This window comes from Amblyomma mixtum, chromosome 1 (genome assembly GCF_055824585.1).
Source record: "Amblyomma mixtum isolate Tamu chromosome 1, ASM5582458v1, whole genome shotgun sequence".
NCBI classification, from domain to species: domain Eukaryota; kingdom Metazoa; phylum Arthropoda; class Arachnida; order Ixodida; family Ixodidae; genus Amblyomma; species Amblyomma mixtum.
In genome coordinates, this window is record NC_143012.1 from 178,460,365 (window position 1) to 178,477,698 (window position 17,334).

At 47.6% G+C, this 17,334-nt stretch overlaps 4 non-coding genes across 4 annotated transcripts; all 4 read left to right on the forward strand.

Moving 5' to 3' along the window:
* Positions 1-7,039: 7,039 nt before the first annotated feature.
* Positions 7,040-7,110, forward strand: TRNAG-GCC (transfer RNA glycine (anticodon GCC)). Its single transcript has one exon. It is a non-coding gene; the product is annotated as a tRNA-Gly (tRNA).
* A 71-nt stretch (positions 7,111-7,181) lies between these two features.
* TRNAG-GCC (transfer RNA glycine (anticodon GCC)) lies at positions 7,182-7,252 on the forward strand. The gene has a single exon. It is a non-coding gene; the product is annotated as a tRNA-Gly (tRNA).
* A 71-nt stretch (positions 7,253-7,323) lies between these two features.
* Positions 7,324-7,394, forward strand: TRNAG-GCC (transfer RNA glycine (anticodon GCC)). The gene has a single exon. It is a non-coding gene; the product is annotated as a tRNA-Gly (tRNA).
* Positions 7,395-7,465: 71 nt separating this feature from the next.
* Positions 7,466-7,536, forward strand: TRNAG-GCC (transfer RNA glycine (anticodon GCC)). The gene has a single exon. It is a non-coding gene; the product is annotated as a tRNA-Gly (tRNA).
* Positions 7,537-17,334: the final 9,798 nt, after the last annotated feature.

The window sequence follows — 17,334 nt, forward strand, 5'->3', positions numbered from 1 at the left end:
CCTTCTTTGCTAGAATGAGTTTAGAGGTTCAAGCATGAGATCCCTGAGCAAGGTTATTGATATTGGGTTGTTTGCATGCTATGCTCGCATAAAAGTGTGCCGCATACTGGCCGCACTTTAATCGCGCTCTCTGGAGGATAGCACAAACCTCTCAGTTTTATGCTGAATGAGTGTGCACTTGTCTGCTTTCGGCTGAGTCGTGAACAATGCTGCCATGCATGGTCACACCCCACCTTAGTGTTCAACCTGCCTTTTAATGCCGCTCTTGCTGCTGAATGTTGCCATCTGCTTCCATTGCATATGTTTGGGAAGCTGGCTGTGTCAACGTTGCCTTGTGCTGCAGCAGTGAGGGTAGGAAAAATTCTGCAGTACTTTGTTATTGGCCATAAATACTATACTTATCTTCATAGCATGTTTTCGTGCGGCTGGTGATGCATGGGGTGCTTTCTCGTATACAGCAGTGAGGATGGGCAAGTATACTAAAAAGTTTGAGTTCTTGACCCTGAACGCAAAATGTAATATCATAACGTGTTGTATTGGTGGCCGTGCCAGCAATGGCTTTTGATTCACAACTCCAAGAGCCACTCACGCAGGTGACAGAAACGGAGAGGGCCAAAGTGCATATAGTAGACAGCAGGGGAGGGTTTATCTGAAATTTTACACAGGATAACCATTCTGAACATCTTTTTCTCAATGAAAAAAGTCCAAGAAATAAATGTTTAAAATGAGACTGCCCCTCTCCATAAATCCATCCTTTGTAGCATGGCAACATAGCATGTTTCACATATCCACAGATCTAGTATTGTGCATAATATATATTACCGTAGCTTTTCAGACTTCTAGAAGTTTAGGAGTACCCAGTGGCTGCAGTATAAGTTTTACGGTGTTGTGCATCATTTCAATGCCATGTTTCACGTTTAATGTGCAGAGCTGCAGCTGTACGCACCGCTTTTCGCTACTTGATGAAATACTAGCTTGTAATGTCACTGCATAGTAGCACACTTTACTCGTGATTACAACACATAAAATGAAAGTTGATCTATTGTACGCAATGATCGAATGCATCAAATTATTTTTCTTCAACATAACCACAGACATCAATGAAATTCAGCGCACATGTGGGTCCTCATTTCACTAAGTACTTTTACCCCAAAAAACACAATCACATGACATGGGCACAATAAACACGTGAGAAAAGGCCTCCTAATTCAGTTAGAGCTTCGCCTTTTTCGCACTTATTGACTATGACATCAGATAGAAAAGCAATTGCAAACCTGCAACAGGAAACCGGTCTAAGTATAGCGCGCGACCAGAAACACAGACTTGGCCACGATATGAACGAATACACTTGAGCCCGGCACGTCCCAGAAGCTAGAGATCGCTAAACGCTTCAAACGTTACTCGCTTGAAACGGGCGGGTAATAAAGTTTCTGCAGTATACTAAGAGCAAAGTGAGCGCAGGCAGCTTCCTTTAAAATATCGCCCTCCGCCCATGTCATGGCCCCCGCCGCTCACACAAGCGCAATCGCGAAAAACGAAAATGACAGTTACACTAACACCAGTGACGATCACTGGAGCGTTGCAAGAACACGCCTAATAGCAACGAGCTAGGATTCACTGCCGATGGAAACGGGAGCGCGAATGGTACACGCACACTGTACGCACAGGACGTGAAACGTCCGCACAATACGCCGACGACCTCTCTAGCGCACGGCGTATGTAATCGCTGGTGAACGAACAGCGCGAGTGCTCCTCAGTGAGCAGCGGTAGTATCCCGACGGCTCCGAGCAGTGGCGCAGCAGACGAAATGCCCGTGCGATCGTGGTCGCCGAGCACGTTGAAATCAATGCACGCAACAACGAGAGTTTTGCAGCGAATTCCACCTGAGATATGAGTGAACGGCGCCAACGTCAGCCTGTGAGTACGATCAAAAACAAACTCGAGCAGTTGAGAAAAGTACGCTTACGCCGCACCGCAAATGCTACGCCGCGGCCGTCTGCTACCGCCCGGTTTGCAAGCAGCAACTACGACGCCGTTGCTAAGCTGCCCGGACTAGATGGCCTTCCGATCGCGGAAAAACCACGTGATTTCCTCCACACTTTTCTCCCATGGTGTTGTGTGGATAGGGCCTCTCCTCTCTTTTTCCTTCCTCCATGATGCGAAGCATACTACTTTACCTACCACTTCAGCCCTTCACCGTGGTTATGCGCCTCCAAATCACGTGATACATGACGTCACACCACGTGACACGATGACGTCACGACAGTAGAGAAACGGGGGCCCACCTCGCGCCGTCGCTGTGGTTGTGCTCCTCCAAATCACGTGATACATGACGTCACACCACGTGACACGACGACGTCACGACAGTGGAGAAACGGGGGCCCACCTCGTGCCGTCGCTGTGGTTGTGCGCCTCCAAATTACGCGACAAGATGATGCCACAACACGTGACACGATGACGTCACGACAGTGGAGAAACGGGGGCCCACCTCGCGCCGTCGCTGTGGTTGTGCGCCTCCAAATTACGCGACACGATGATGCCACACCACGTGACACGATGACGTCACGACAGATCGCCGTCACGCGCTGGGAGAGGGAGAACGATGCCATCGCACAGACGGCGGAATGTCCTCGAGCGGCATTCCCGCGCATTTCGAACGCGCGTTCACACTCGGTGTAGGTGAAACGCTCGCTCCACCGGGCAGGCGGACGCGGCTTCCGTGGCAATCCAGGCGCTCACCCAAAGCGCGTCTCGGGGTTAGTCGGCGTTCCGCTGTAGCCATGCCGTTGTCTTCCCCCACGACGAAGGCTTCTAGTGGTTGTATTAAAATGACCAAGTATTCAACCAAGGAAAGCCATGTATTACCAAGCCTAGCCATCAATATGCTTCGCATCTGACTAGGCTTAACCTTAGCTAAGCCTCAGCCATTTTTTTTCTTGCTTTTCTTTTTTCCCTTGTTTTTTTTTTTTTTGGTGGGGAGTGGTACCCATCAGACTGTGTGCGCGGATCTGGAGCTGCTGGCGAAGGAATTACCCACGGGTTCCCGACGCCTGCACGCGGATATCTGGAAAGGCGACTCCGTACATGCACAGTGAGTTTAAGAATACTGCTCGGCTGTCTATGACGGGTACTGTGTGACTCAAGTCTCCTTTTCATAGGGCATGACGATTAGACTAGACCCAGCTTTACATGTAGCAACTTTGAATGTGAGAGGCCTTGGTGCACGACGGCGTCAGTGCCAGCTTAATCGCCTGCTTGCTGAAAACGCGCTTGACATTTTTGCAGTCCAAGATCGAAAGTGAGGAATCCACTGATCGCATGGTGTCCACCTTTCGTGCAGCCTTTAACGTTTGTGTTTGCCATTCCGTTGGCACCTCGGGTGGGTGCGTATTATTTGTCCGAAATAATTTAGGCATCATTGTCGAGTCGGTTTTTTCTTGCCCTAGTGGACGGTTTATTGTTGTAGATTTTTCTTTTCCAATTTATGTTGACGCATTATATGTGTGTATGCTCCAAATGTTGAATCTGAGCGTTTTGATTTCTTTACCCGTTTGGAGCCCTTCCTTGTTTGCGACCGAGTGTTGTTGCTGTTGGGAGATTTTAATTGTGTGTGTGCCGCTAATGATCGAGTGTAGGGTACGCCTGTGCATGATAAGAGTGCTCAATTGCTTCAATCTCTGGCTTATGATAATAGTTTAGAGGATATTGGCAGTATATTTACCGAAAGGAATCGAACTCAGTTCACTCATTTTCAACGTAATAGTCATGCCAGGTTGGACAGAATTTATGCATCCATAGATCTCGTGTCTCATTGCACGAGTTGCAAAGTTATACCTGTAGTTTTTAGTGATCATTGCCTAGTGATCGCAAGTTTCGGCATAAAGCAAAGACAAAATTTAACTGGAATCTTTGGAAATTTAATGTAAAGCTTTTAGAGGACGAGGATTTCGTAACTGATATTGCGGATGGAATGCAGAAGCTGCTTGAGGAGCGACCCAGCGTTGTTGCGGTTCAGTGGGAAGATTTCAAGGAGTGGATAAAAAGAAGCGCCATTGAAAAAAGTTGCTTGAAGCGATACGAAGAAAAACAGGAAGAAAAAGCAGCTCACGAACAACTGCAATTTTTAATAGGCATGGAAATCTCCGAGCCTGGGAAGTATTCCAAGGACCTAAGGGAGGTGAAAAGCCTGCTCGAACGCTTAGACACTGAACGGTATAAAGCCGCCGTTATACGCGCAAGGACACAGAAACTGTGGGCTGGTGAAACGCCGACGAAGCGAGCTTTGTGTGACGAAAAGCGTTATGCTTGCCAAAGCGAAATCAGGCATATAAGGAACGGAGATGAAGTCACGAGTGACGCTTATACAATCAAGCAGCTATTTGAAGAGCAGTACATTGAGCTTCTTGGACATACGCGTGACATGAATGAGGCCTTCCTGGTTGACTTTTTGCCTCTCCTGCCGAGACTTCAGAACGAAGTAAAGGAGCTTCTTGAGCAGCCCATAACTGCAAAAGAAATAGAGACTGCAATCGAAGACCTGCATGTGGGAAAAGCTCTAGGACCTGATGGAATAGGGGCCGAATTTTACAAAGCATTTAAGCCAACAGTCGCTCAGTTACTGCTAAGAGTTCTAGATGAAGCTTACGAAAGAGAACAAGTGCCACTCTCATTCACCACGTCGTACATAGTGTTGATCCCGAAATCAGATGACCCAGAAAAGAGGTTGTTGGTGGGGAACTATCGCCCGATAAGCCTCAGCACCGTGGACTATAAATTGTACATGAAGGTTTTAGCAAAGAGATTGCACAGCATAGTTACGAAATTGGTTGGGCCGCACCAGACTTGCGGAATCAAAGGTAGGAGTATCGTCACAAATGTGCACGTCGCACGGACCGTGATGGAATGATGCGATGTGCTCGGGGACCGCATCGCTATGATGCAACTAGATCTGGCAAAAGCCTTTGATCGCGTTTCCCATGATGTCATTTTCAGCATTTTGGAGCACGCTAATGTGGGCCGTATTATTGCAGAAGGTGTCAAGATGTCATATGCAAACTGCACCACGCGCATTATTGTTAATGGTGACCTCACAGACAGGATAGCAGTTCATTCGTCGGTAAGGCAGGCCTGGCCGCTATCGCCTCTGCTGTTTGCGGCCTACTTGGAGCCACTGTGCTTAGCTATCATCAAAAGTGAGAGCATCACGGGCTTTCGATTACAGTCGACTCACGTCAAAATCCTTGCTTATGCGGACGATATTGCGGTATTCTGTTCAGACAGAGGCAGCATTACCGAGGTGATCAGCACGGTGGATAAATTTTGCAAACGAACGGGGTGTCTCATAAACTGCGACAAAAGCTCTGGCTTTTGGCATGGCGACTGGGAAGCGATGCCTGAACACTTTTCCAGGATGCGATGATCGTCTTCGCCGACGCAATATCTCGGCGTCCCCCTAGTGCATTATCGCGATGCAAGTGAACACTGGAGTTAGTTAGTTAGTTTATGGGGTTTAACGTCCCAAAGCGACTCAGGCTATGAGAGACGCCGTAGTGGAGGGCTCCGGAAATTTCGACCACCTGGGGTTCTTTAACGTGCACTGACATCGCACAGTACACGGGCCTCTAGAATTTCTCCCCCAAAGAAATTCTAGCCGCCGCGGCCGGGATCGAACCCGCGTCTTTTGGGCCAGCAGCCGAGCACCATAGCCGCTGAGCCACCGCGGCGGCAAGGTGAACACTGGAATGAAGATACGTCAAGGGCGAGGGAGAAAGCAGATGCCTGGAAAGGGAGGCAGTTATCAATGTTTGCGCGAGCCTCCGTCTGCAATCTTTTCCTTGTATCCAAAATATGGTATTTGATGAATGTGCTGTGCGCATCTCGGGCCAGTATTCAAAAGATGCATCGAGTATTTGCTGTTTTTATTTGGTCGTCAAACTGGGAGAGAACCAGCCGTACCAATTTGTTTCTTTCAGTGAAAAAAGGAGGCCTCCGCCTTGTGCATTTATTTCTGCGTCAAGTTGTTTCGCGTTTTTTCTTTCTTCGAAATCAAAGGGATAATATTCTTATGACTGTTATCCAAGTGCGGTTGCAGAGACTTCTTCCTGAATTTGTCGTCTCATCTTGTGCGAATATGTGTGGCACTGTCAATGGTTACATGCGAGTGGTTGTACTCTCTTTTAGGCTGATCCATGTGCGATTTTCCGTTGAGTACTTATCTAAAGTGTCAAAGCAAAAGCTTTATAAGGATCTGGTGGACACCATGTTACCGACCCCAATCTACCGGTTACCTTATCGTGGAGGCCCCGGGCACGATGTATTAAAGAGAGTTAAAAATATGCCTGTGAACCCATCTACGAAATCTTTTTTCTTTAAATTGCACTCGAATACATTTCCTGTTAAAACGTGGCTGCACGAAAAGGGGATTTTTGTCCCATAGACCACAAACTGTCTCTTATGCAAAAAACTTGAGACAGTAGAGCATGCATTTCTGCACTGTTGGGACCCTATTTTCTATTGGTATGTGCTCCAACGAACAGTCAAAAAAGGTTTTCCCCTGGACCCCTACGGCATCAGATTCTTGCCAATTCAGAATGAAGCAGGAGTGCCGTATGATTTAATCATGCTTCTGGGCCTCCACAGCCTCTGGACGACACGGATGCAAGTGCGACACGCGGATGTTAACGTTCGCTCGGTGCGCGAAAACTTTATTGAAAGTGTTGCGAGCTTGAGAGAAATGTACCGAGCGCAAGTTGACCCACCTGAATGGATTACTGTATTTGGTGAACTGGTCGCATTGAGAAGATTTTAAGCCCTGATACGTCAACCGAATTAGGCTGATGTTTTTATCATTTTTACCTTTTTGTTTTGATGTCACAGACGGCAATAATGAAAAAAAAAAAGTCGGGGGTTCAGTGGTAGAATACTCGCCTGCCACGCGGGTGGCCCGGGTTCGATTCCCGGCCGACGCATTGCTTTACTTTTTCGGCTTCCGCAGCTACCTACGCTATAAATAGATGGGCAGTACGCTCACGGAACATCGGCGTCGGTGGTTCAGTGGTAGAATACTCGCCTGCCACGCGGGTGACCCGGGTTCGATTCCCGGCCGACGCATTTCTTTACTTTTTCGGCTTCCGCAGCTACCTACGCTATAAATAGATGGGCAGTACGCGCACGGAACGTCGGCGTCGGTGGTTCAGTGGTAGAATACTCGCCTGCCACGCGGGTGGCCCGGGTTCGATTCCCGGCCGACGCATTGCTTTACTTTTTCGGCTTCCGCAGCTACGTACGCTATAAATAGATGGGCAGTACGCTCACGGAACATCGGCGTCGGTGGTTCAGTGGTAGAATACTCGCCTGCCACGCGGGTGACCCGGGTTCGATTCCCGGCCGACGCATTTCTTTACTTTTTCGGCTTCCGCAGCTACCTACGCTATAAATAGATGGGCAGTACGCGCACGGAACGTCGGCGTCGGTGGTTCAGTGGTAGAATACTCGCCTGCCACGCGGGTGGCCCGGGTTCGATTCCCGGCCGACGCATTTCTTTACTTTTGCGGCTTCCGCAGCTACCTACGCTATAGTAGATGGGCAGTACGCTCGCGGAACATCGGCGTCGGTGGTTCTGTGGCGGCTGATTTTTGCGCTGAAACTGGCTGCCGTGTGAACTGGGAGAAATCATCTGGATTCTGGCACTGGGAGTGGGATCAAAAACCTGAAAAGTTTGCCAATGCGCTATGGACAGCGCTTCCCTCAAAGTACTTGTGTGTACCACTTGACCAATACAATGACACTGATCAATACTTGAATAGAGAAATAGAGAATCTCAGAAGAAAAACGAAAGAATGGAACGGCTGGAACCTATCCATGTTCACACGAGCAACTGTTTGCAACCTGTTCCTGCTTGTGAAAGTTTGGTATGTCTTGCAGGTATTCATGTCGCGCGTAACGATACAGAAAATACATAGAATCTTAGCTGTTTTCGTTTGGGGAAGCTCATGGGCACGTACGTGTCGGGCAAATCTGTTTCTTTCGATTCGAAAAGGGGGAGTGGGTCTTCTGCATTTGTTTATCAGACATTTTGTATCGCGGTTTATTTTTCCGCGGTACCATAGCGATTTATTTTTGCGTACTTTTGTGCAAGTGCGCCTCGCAATGCTTTGCCTGAGTTTTTGGTATCCTGTTTTGATAAAAGAACGGCATCTGTAAGAGGATTTTGGCGCGAAGGTGTTGCGGCTTTTAACATGCTGAAAGTGCGCTTTTCTTTAGATTATTTTAGTCATGTGTCAAGAAAAAAACTATGTAAATATTTGTTGGATGTCATGCTGCCTACACCACTGTATCGACAGCTAGCCTGCGGAGGACGAAGGCAGGATGTTCTGAAAAGGGTGAAACGTATGCCAGTAAATCCTAACGTGAAAAGTTTTTTCTTCATGCTCCATACTAACACTTTGTCAGTGAAAACCTGGATAGATCAAAAGCGCATTTTTTTGCCATGGACGGCTAGCAGTATGCTCTTCAAAAAGCCTGAGAAAACCGAGCATGCGTTTATAGAATGCTCGGTTCCGGTATTCCATGGGGACATTCTACAGAGAGAAATAAAAAAGACCTGCCAATGATGCCATATGGAATCCGGTTCTTAGCGGTAGAAGGTGAGCGAGATGTTCCTTATGATCTCATCCTGCTACTGAGCCTCCACAGCATATGGAAAACCAGGATGTCAGCCCTTAGCGAAAAAGGCGATGTGCTAAAAATGCATTTAAAATATATTGTATTAATTTCATATTTATTTCGCATTTTTTGTCCATATGCTTAAACTTCAATACGAATGCTTTCTAAGTATACTACGAACAATATTTTGAACGTTTTTAAAAATACGCGAAAAGTACATTTTTGCCCGCTTAGCATATTTATAATGCATTTAAAATACACTAAAATTATACATTAAATACATTAGAGCACGTTAGAAATAGAATATAAATAAGGTTTAATAATTAAATATATATTCACTTGGGCTTGGAAAAGGTCTACTGGACGGCTTCAGAATGAGACGGGTTTATGCTTTAACTGCAGAACCAATTGTACACGCGTTTTCATCAGCAATCAAGAGGTGTATGAGATTACAAGGTCACGTGACGGAATGGGAACGGCAAAGATACCTACACACACACTGTAAAAAAATTTGCACCCTTAAAGGTGTAGCGCTCATGGCTGCACCCTTCCCACACTACCTTTTTCATATTTTTTTTTTCGAAAATGGTGCGCTGAGGCCGGTAGCACCTTTATTGCACTCATGAACCCTTGAAAGCTGCACGGGTGCAAGGGTGTGGTAGCTCCTTGGGGTGCAAGGGTACGTGAGGGTGTATGGTATTCTTTGACTTGTCGGACAACATTCCAGTACTTCAATCAAGCGTGCTTTTAAAATGATGTGAGCTATTCGAGTTTTTCATTACAAGACAGCTGCAACCTTGATGCGAGCAGTTATGACTCGGATCTGCGTCCCCAGAATGTGATAATTGACGGAATTATTTTAGCTGAAGTGCTAAGCGTCACTGACTCCAATTAGGGGGTCTCCAAAATGGCATATATAAACTTAGATATATATAAACTTTTGGGCAGCGCGGTTGTTGCCACGCGCACCTGATCTTTCACTCTTCTCACCTTTTTTTATAGCTCTCCTCAATGTGCACATGACAGCGGTGGTGGCTCGGCTCGAGCTAGTCGGCAGGCTCGTGCACTTTCCTTTTCATCCGTCTTTCAGTCGCAACAAGAACAAATGTGACGCCGCAGCAAAGAGGTTCAGAAACATTGTGAGACACCCATCTGGGTGTTATAAGTAGAGTTGGAGATGCAGTAACTTTAGTGCGAAGTTAGACAGGTCGTCGGCAGCTTTTCGTAGGAAATGTTTAGCTTCCATTCAAGAGTGCACCCCAAAAAAGGAATTGATCAGCGCCACTTAAAGCAGTAAACACCTAAGAAACTTTAAAGCAGTAAAAAAAAAAGGTGCGACAAGCATACGTTGCACCCTTTTAGGTAGCCAGGAAATAAGGGTGCAACCTGTAAAGATCCCATCCTTGATATGGGTGCGACGAGCATACTTTGCACCCTCTTGGGAGGGTGCAAGGGTGTGAGAGTTATAGACACGGAAATGCACCCTTAAGGGTGCAAATTTTTTACAGTGCAGCAAATCATGACGAAAGTGACGCAGCAGACAAGAAGTGCTCGACACGTTTTATACTTGGCTTGCCTTATATATACCCACCGAGAGCGACGCACTATCTTGCCCGGTGAGGCGTTTTTTGCGCAAAGACTGTGGGCACCCAAATTATCGCAGGACTGCTATATTTGTCGCGTTCGAATCTGGCGGAAATGTTGAACCGAATTGCTAGTTTAAACTTGCATTAAGCATAGGTCAGGAGTTGAACTGTCAATCAACAGATACACGGGCGTCTAAGGGAGCCGGTCGGCCTTCACTTTTCGCTGGCATATTCGGGCCCTTAACTGCCCAAGGCGCCATTGCCGATATAATGCTATCACGTTCTCCGCACGTAGTGTACATAAGTGGCGATTACCTTCCTGGTTAGAAGTTACCATAAACGAAAGGACGACAGGAAAGGGAGAGTTTTCACTGTTCTCTGAAACGTCATTTCGAGCCCTAGATTGTTCCACGGTGGCTTGAAGTGTAATGCAGATATGTTTACGCGTACTGCCCATTTGTTAGAATTTAAGTATACTTTAGACAGATTGATTGTATATTTACGAAAGTACACTTTACATACGCCCCGCCTCGGTGGCTCAGTGGTTACGGCGCTCGGCTGCTGACCCCAAAACGCGGGTTAGATCCCGGTCGCGGCGGCGGAATTTCGATGGAGGCGAAATTCTAGAGGCCCGTGTGCTGTGCGATGTCAGTGCACGGTAAATAACCCTAGGTGGTCGAAATTTCCCGAGCCCTTCGCTACGACATCCCTCATAGCCTGAGTTGCTTTGGGACGTTAAACACCAATAAACCAAACCAAACCAAACTTTACATACATTGCCAACACCAAAATGCGATTTCCCGAAACTCGATTTCGAGGATCAGATTGTGCAACGGCAGCTTGAAGTGCGTTGCAAATATGCTAATGTGGATTGCCAGTTTGCTAGAATTTAAATATTCTTTGGCCGAATTAATTGTAAAATAGCTAAACTGGTGAGTTGGTGGTACATATTGAAGGGTAAACAGCGCAAAGACGAAGACCGCAGCACACAAAACACAGGACGGGGCCCGTAAGTACGCATTAATTGCGTAATTACGAAAGTACACTTCAAATACATTTAAAACATGCAAATGCCATTTGCCGAAACGTGATTTGGAGCCCTCGACCGTTTAATGGCAGCTAGAAATGTGCTGTAAATACGTTTAAAAGGACTGCCCGTTTGTTAGAATTGAAGTATACTTCGGAAGAATTAATTTCTTATTTACGAAATTACATTTTAATACATTGAGAAGATGCTAAAACTGCGAACACATTTTTTCATGTATCTGAAAAGTGCTCGAAGTATGATTTAAGTGAGGTACTTTTGGCATATTTTAAGAATATATTACGAATACCAAGCATCAAATTTCATGAACGTATTTCCTGCATATTTTTAATGCTTTCATGAATACATTCATAAATGCAAAATATGCTTAAAATGCAATTTAAATAGCCCACAGTATATTCCAAACGTATAAGTTTTCGCTAAGGGAGTGAGAAATGCCGATGTGAATATTCGACCTGTCAGAGAAAATTTCATTGAAAGTGTTGTGCGTGTGCAGTAATGTTACCGAGCCCAATCGGAGCTACCCGAACGGCTTGCCGTGCTGGATGAACTTGCAGCCCTCAAGAAGTTTTAAACAACCACGTTGACCGTAGGCCGGTTCACGTGTTTTAGCGGCTTGTTGTTATCGTTGTCAAAACAGGCAACAAAGAAAAAAAAAGCGTCGGTGGTTCAGTGGTAGTATACTTGCCTGCCACGCGGGTGGCCCGGGTTCGATTCCCGGCCGACGCTGTACAGTTTTCGTCTTTTGCGGAATTTACCAGCCCCGTGTCGGAGCACATGGTTTTGATTTTATGCTATTCTCGGAGTTCGTGCGTGTGCGCACTTTCAAAAGAAGGCCATGTACGTACATATCGCTCATGAACAAATGATTTTGGAGTTAGGGTATAGGATAGGAACCAATGAAAGCCCACTAAATTTTCGAACATTGTACAAGAATGCATGAGTCATCTAAATTCAAAGAAGATGCCGTATCTTCCCGTGCGAGGATGGATTAGTTAGATCGGTGCTGCTGTTTTGTGGCCACTGAGAGTTTGCACCGCAGTTGACTCCGTTTTCTTCCATGTCGTGCAGCTGCTCTTCGCAATGCTTTGGGCTGCTCGTGTCAGATATAAACTATTAGTGCTTTCATGTAGTCTGCATAGTGTTTCTGTCTTGATAAGTGAGTCATTGATCGAAGGAGAGGAGCGACAACGCAGCGAGTTCTCTCAGGTGGTCGAAATTTCCGGAGCCCTTCCCTACGGCGTCTCTCATAGCCTTAGTCGCTTTGGGACGTTAAACCCCACAAAATCAAAATCAATCATTATAAGATCTCCGCTAAAGTCGTCTCAAATCGGCTACAGCTTGCAATAGCTACTTTGATTTTACCTGATCAAACATGTGGCTAGAGGGGTCGGTCAGTACAATCAAATCTAGGTATAGCGTGCACGGTGTTACTGTATTGCAGTGACGCTCATGAGAAATTAGATCTGCATGCTGGAAATTGACCTAGAAAAGGCGTTTGATCGGGCGTCCCATTCATTTATTTTTTCTCTTCTAAATCACGTCAATCTGTTCAACGCGCTTGATTGTTAATGACTGTCTCTCACAACCAGTCCGAATTCAGTCTTCTACGAAATAGGGCTGCCCGCTGTCTCCGCTTCTGTTCGCATTAGACTCAGAGCCACTTTGTCTAAGTGCTATAAACACTGCAGCTGTCCATGGCTTTCGTATTATGGGTCACGAACTGAAGGTATTATCCTGTACGGATGACCTCGCAATTTTCTGCTCTGATAAGCCAAGCATGGATGAGGTTATTCGTTTAACGGAACACTTCGGATCAGTGTCAGGAGCGCGAATTAATCGTTCTAAGAGTTACGGCCGCTGGTTTGGTATGTGGGGAACGACACCTGCTGAATATGGTGGTAAACAATATGCTGGTAAACAAACGCCACCAAAGTACCTTGGCGTTCCTTTGAGCGCCTATAAGTACAGTGCACATTACTGGAAAGACCGCGTGCCAAATCTTCAGCGCTATGCTCAGTTTTTTGTGCCCCATGGTCTCTCGGTTTTTGCCTGGGCGACCGCATGCAATCTGTTTCTCGTCACTAAAATTTATTATGTTTGGCAAATTATTATTTGCACCACCCTCTGTATCCAGTGTTTCCACAGAGTTTTCGCAACTTTTGTATAAATTCGTCCTTTGAATCAGTGAGGCGTGATAACCTTTTATGGCCTGTGTGTGTAGCTCTAGCGGCCTCGGTTCGGTCCACCAGAATGTCCGACAGATGGTTTCACGTTTAATTTTTTCCGGGACGCTACACACCCAATTGTGCGTGCATTCCTGCGAGTAAATTTAATTCTTGCTTTAACGAGCCTCATAGTGTCTCCTATTGTTTCTGATCGTCCGTGTTTGTGGAGATTCCTGCATGAGGCGTATTTGTATGTTCGTTTCCTACTTGCTCGTTTTAAATAAATTGGTAAATTGGTTTTCCAGAAAAGGAAATGGCACAGTATCTGTCTCACATATCTGGGCGGACGCCTGAAGCGCGCAGTAAGGGAAGGGAGGAAGGTAGGAGTGAAAGAAGAAAGAGAGAAAGAGGTGCCGTAGTGGAGGTCTGCAGAATAATTTCGACCACCTGGGGATCTTTAACGTGTACTGACATCGCATAGCACACGGGCGCCTCTTGCGTTTTCCCGTGAGTTCCTTTTTTCCCGTTGTCGACGAAACGGTTGTACAAAGACTTAATCTGCATGCTCTAACCTCCGCCAATGTATTGCTCCGCGTATTTTGGTTTACTGGGACATGACGTACTCAAGAGAGTACGTGAAGAGTACGTGAAATGCCCCTCACGCCATATAGAAAAAAACATTTTTCTTTAAGTTCCAAACTGAGACATTACCCGTTAAATTATGGCCATACAAAGAGGGTATTTTCTTGTCTGCGGTGAACTGTCGCCTTTGAAATGATCGAGCATTGGAACGATTGAGCGTTGAGCTCCTGAAACAATTGAGCATTGTTTCATTAATTGTAAAGATGCATTATGCTTCTTGGACATCACGAAACGGACATTTAAAAAAAGTTTTACGCCGAATTCTATTGCACTTGCTATCACCCGCACGGAAGTCCGGTACATTTTAAGTGACACTCCATGTCCCTGCTTTTGGCATACTGGACTCGCCCGATGCACCCCCACCCCGCCAAGTGGAGCTGATATGGGTGCCTGCGCACTCCGGGAATCCCGGAAACGAGACCGCCAACCTTTTAGCCCGAGGTTCTTTAATCCGGGCTCAGGTGGCCTCGGATCGGGGATTCACGAAGGAGCGCATGCACTCATTCAGCGAGCTGACGCAGGCCTACAGAGCCTCACGCCAGCTCTACCCCCCGCCGCACCCCTCCGTAGATAACAAACAAGCAACACTCTGGCGCAGACTACAGACACACTCTCTCCCCGCACCCCTTACCCTAGCACACTATCATCCCTCCTTCCCTAATCCGGCATGCGCCCTATGCCCAGAACCCTTCGCCTCTTCCCTCCCCATCCTTTCACTCTGCCCGGTGGACCCTCCACCGCGGGACCTAGAGAACCTCAAGACCTGGGAGGACTGGGAGCCCCTGCTGCGCTCGGAGGAGCCGGCCGTGCAGTCCATCGCCACCGGCCGGGCTGCCAGTGTTATGGACCTTAGGAACATAAACACTTGAGTGCTGTGGGGTCGTGCGGGGACCCTGGGGCGTGCCCTGAATTCCTTTTACAATAAAGTTTTTCTCTCTCTCTCTGTACGATTTATCACTGCACTACCATTTGTTGATGAACCCTTCGATATATTATATTTAATTGTATTATACAGCCTGTGCAAAACACGCATGATGAACCGACATTGCGAATCTGTTGCTTCTGCTAACGACCATTTCTGTATAATGATTGTGCAGCCTAAAAGAACTGTACGCCTAGAACGAGTTTGAACCGGATTGGCACTTACTTTTAGCGCTGTGTTATTGATTGCCTTTTTTAAGGCGGAAGCCTTTAATGCCCCATCGTTGTAAGCAGGAATTGTCGACAGAAATTTGACGCTTTTCAATTGGTCGAAATGGCCGTGACGTCAAAGTGCGCGACTTTCAAACGGGGCCAATTGTACTTTGGCTAGTAACCAATTGGGAGTTCCCGCTAGAAGGCCAACGGAGGCGCATGTGCTTCGTATGGGCTCCGCGTTCGAGCACCTTCTGCAAGGAAAAAACCCAGGATACTTCGACTCCGACACACGGACAAGAAGCGTGAGTCTATACGGCACCTTTCAAGACCTCATTTAAGCAAATCGGAGCTCGGGCGACCGAGCTCCGACTGTCTAAAGCCATCGTCGCTCCGGCGCCCTAGCTTACCCGAACGCCAGGCCTGGCGCGGCGCGAACGGCACGGTGGCAGTCATGGAGTACGTCGCAGCTGGGACGAATGCCTCCCCAGACGAATTCGAAACGCCCGATTGGAAAACGATTGTGTCTTACCGTAATCAGGACCCCAAAGCTGTGTCATTAACTGCTCAGAAGCCAAATAAGCAGACCGAAGTCGAAGGCGCAACCTATCCCTCCACTCCATCCTAAGAAACCGCTTCCATGACTACCGGAGGAAGACTATAAAATCATCTACAGACCAACGGGTGGCGTAGACATCACGCGCTACACCGAGAAATCCATCAGGCAAGCTATCGCATCAGCTAGCGGCGTTACCGCGACCGAGGCTGACAAAGACCAATCCAGAACGAACTGTACAAAGAATGTGTCACCATATCGACGCCGGTGCAGGCAAACGCACTACATTACGTCGCAGTCAAACAAATCAAGATGGAAGGCAAAGAAATCATCATGACGTCGTACATCGCTCCTCCGGACAAGGCCTTGCAGGGCATCATCTACCGGGCTTACGATGGCGAAACTCAGCAAGAAATGATGAAAGAACTTCGCAAAAGAAACCCTGAAATCGTCCAAGCACGAACCATGGGAAGAACATCAAAGTCCCTCTTGCTCCACTTCGACGCGGACGAATTGCCAGATAGCATCCTATACTTCGGCGTCCTGTATCCGGTTTACCCCTTCATTCCAAAAGTAGAGGCGTGCACGAACTGCAGAAGAGTCGGACACAGAAGAGACGTATGTCCGGAGCCACCGCAGCAACGGTGCCCGTACTGCGACAACCAGCTCCTCAAAGAAATCTGCGACCCAGTCTGCATTGTCTACGGAGAAGGGCACCGCACAGGCGATAACAGCGGCAAAAAAAGATTTCAACGTCCCCACACTAAAACGTCGGAGCACCAGTCAAGATCAAAATCCCGGACCAGCGACGACTCAACATCCACCCAAAGGGAGGACCGCTCGAGCTCCTTTCCGCCCTTGGACAGCGGGCGCAGCAGCAGCCGCAGTGGACGCAGCAGCAGCCGCAGTGGACGCAGCAGCAGCCGCAGCGGACGCTGCAGCAGCCGCAGTGGAGGTGACAGCGGCACCAGCAGCCGGACGCAGAGCCCCTGACCGAAACAGGTGAGCTGGGCGGGAGTGGCCTCTCACGGAAAGGGGACGGAGCTGCAGTTATTACACTCTAAACTCGATCAGGCACTCCACCACATTCAAATACTTACATTGAATCAAACACTTAGAACAGGAAAACAGTAAACTAAAAGCGCCCGCCAAATCTAAGAACCCCCCTCCAAAACGGAGATCCGTCATGGCTGCTGAGAGGTGCGGACGTGTGTCGCATCGCCTCCGCAGTTTTTGACCATTCCGAACCGTACCAATCCACAGCGCCACCAGATTTTATTTGGAGCTGTAAGAACTCAAAAGCTGCTCCACCTGGACACCAGGTTCCGAACGGTAGGACCAAATTTTGGCTCCTCATCGGACTTGGACGCTGCGATTCGGACGGCGTCTCGCCGAGCCTACCGGCAGGACATCTTCGACTACGGGAATACATGGGCCGCTAGGCCTGACAAGGCAGCGGTGGTGCGGCCTGAAATCGACCCCGCTCTGCGAACTACACATTCGATCAGACCATGGAAGGATTGCCCCAAAACTTGCCTG